This window comes from Fragaria vesca, linkage group LG3, assembly GCF_000184155.1.
Source record: "Fragaria vesca subsp. vesca linkage group LG3, FraVesHawaii_1.0, whole genome shotgun sequence".
Lineage (NCBI taxonomy): Eukaryota > Viridiplantae > Streptophyta > Magnoliopsida > Rosales > Rosaceae > Fragaria > Fragaria vesca.
Window position 1 is genome coordinate 23,219,240 of NC_020493.1, and position 1,861 is coordinate 23,221,100.

Sequence of the window (1,861 nt, forward strand, 5' to 3'; positions counted from 1 at the left end):
TCTATTAGCTACTTATAATTAACAACAACTTCATATATATTATCAAATCATCAACCAAATCGATCAACACACATATATATATATATACATACAAACGTATACTACAAATACTATCTAATTTAATCACACTCAAAATCGATCAATAACTCAAATAAAACTCAAAATCAACATATATACACATGTACGTACCTATATATAGCTCCACTTCTTAATAATGGACAGATTTCAACAACACCCAAACTTTTTCTCCCGTTTTCTTTTCTCAGATGAGCTGCTGTCCAGATCTGCGATATAAAGAACTTTAGCCGACGAAATTATATTTTCGTCGGCTATAGTCAACTTTAGCCGACGAAATTAAAATTTCGTCGGCTAAAGAAAGTTTAAAGTCGTCGGCTAAAGTCTGTGACTTTAGCCGACGAAAAAAAATTCTTTAGCCGACGAAATTTTAATTTCGTCGGCTAAAGTTGACTATAGCCGACGAAAATATAATTTAGCCGACGAAGGAAAATTTCGTCGGCTAAAGTGTACTTTAGCCGACGAAAAATTGTTTCGTCGGCCTGTTTTTTTTTTTTTCGTCGGCTAAAGTCTTTCTTCTGGTAGTGTAGGCGGCTCAAGGCGTCCCCTTGGGCGGTGAAAGCGGCCCTTTTATGGCCCTAGATGCGTCAAGGTGGCCTATTGGTAGCCCAATGAGTGTCATAGTGGGTCAAGGCAGGCCATGGTGGGTCAAGGCGCCCCTTGGTGGCCTTAGAGCGAATGCACCAATGGGTTTATTGTTTGGGTAAGACAAAAGGTTGGGCTAAATTTTGCATCCACCGATGTAAATTTGGACTGGGTTGAGTGTGGGGTCCATGTGAGACTCACAAGGTAAGATCATGGACTGGGTTCGGATTTAACCCAAGCTTTGCACTGGACCAAATTTTCCAGAGGACCCACGTGATAGATGTAGCACATGGGGGGAGACAAATACAACACATGGGGAACAAATGCAGCACAACAACTCTTTAATGTGGTCCGTCACATATTAAATGTCAACGGCACTTAAAAAAATAATAATAACGGACACATATTTAAGACTGTTGGATGAAATCTGATGGCAACAGATTTATTCCATTTGGCTGACAAAATTTAAAATAAAAAATATTTAAACATCAACAAAAATTTCTATAAATACCTTACTACTCTCTTCTTCATTTTTCACTCTTTCCTATCCATCTCTTCCTTCATAAAAAAAAAACTCTCTTCCTTTTACAATTTATTTGTTCTTCTATTTCATTTTCCGTTCAACAAAATGGGTAGTTCTTAGACCACCAAGGAGGAAGTTCAATTGTGCGAGTCATAGGCTATGGTTACCGTATGCCCCATAACCGGCAATCAACAAACACTTAATTACAAGGTTGTGGCAAAAGGTTCATGAATATTATGTTAAAAATTGGACGGGATCAACCGTGGTGCGACCGCCGCCGGCTCATCAAGTTCATTTCAAGCCTTTGAAGAGGCTTCTCAAAGCATGGCACAATGCAAAAATTCAAGTTGGGAATCATAGACCAATCAATTGGATGAGGTAAATTATTTTGACCATGCACTTAAATTATATTTCAACCAATTTATATGTTTAATTATTAATTTTTATATTGTTTGAATTTTCTTTTATAGGATCATCAAATTAACTTAGAGTTTATAAGAGTGATTAATAAGCAATTCGAGCATAAGCAGTGTTGGGAGAAGGATCACCCTTATTTTAGAGATGCACCTACGTCTTCGGTTGCCCCGTTTGTTTACTCTACGGCTAGCGGTCCACAAACCGAATCACCAATTAATTTGGATGATGAAGAAATTGTTTTGGAGACTCCTTCTAGCTCAA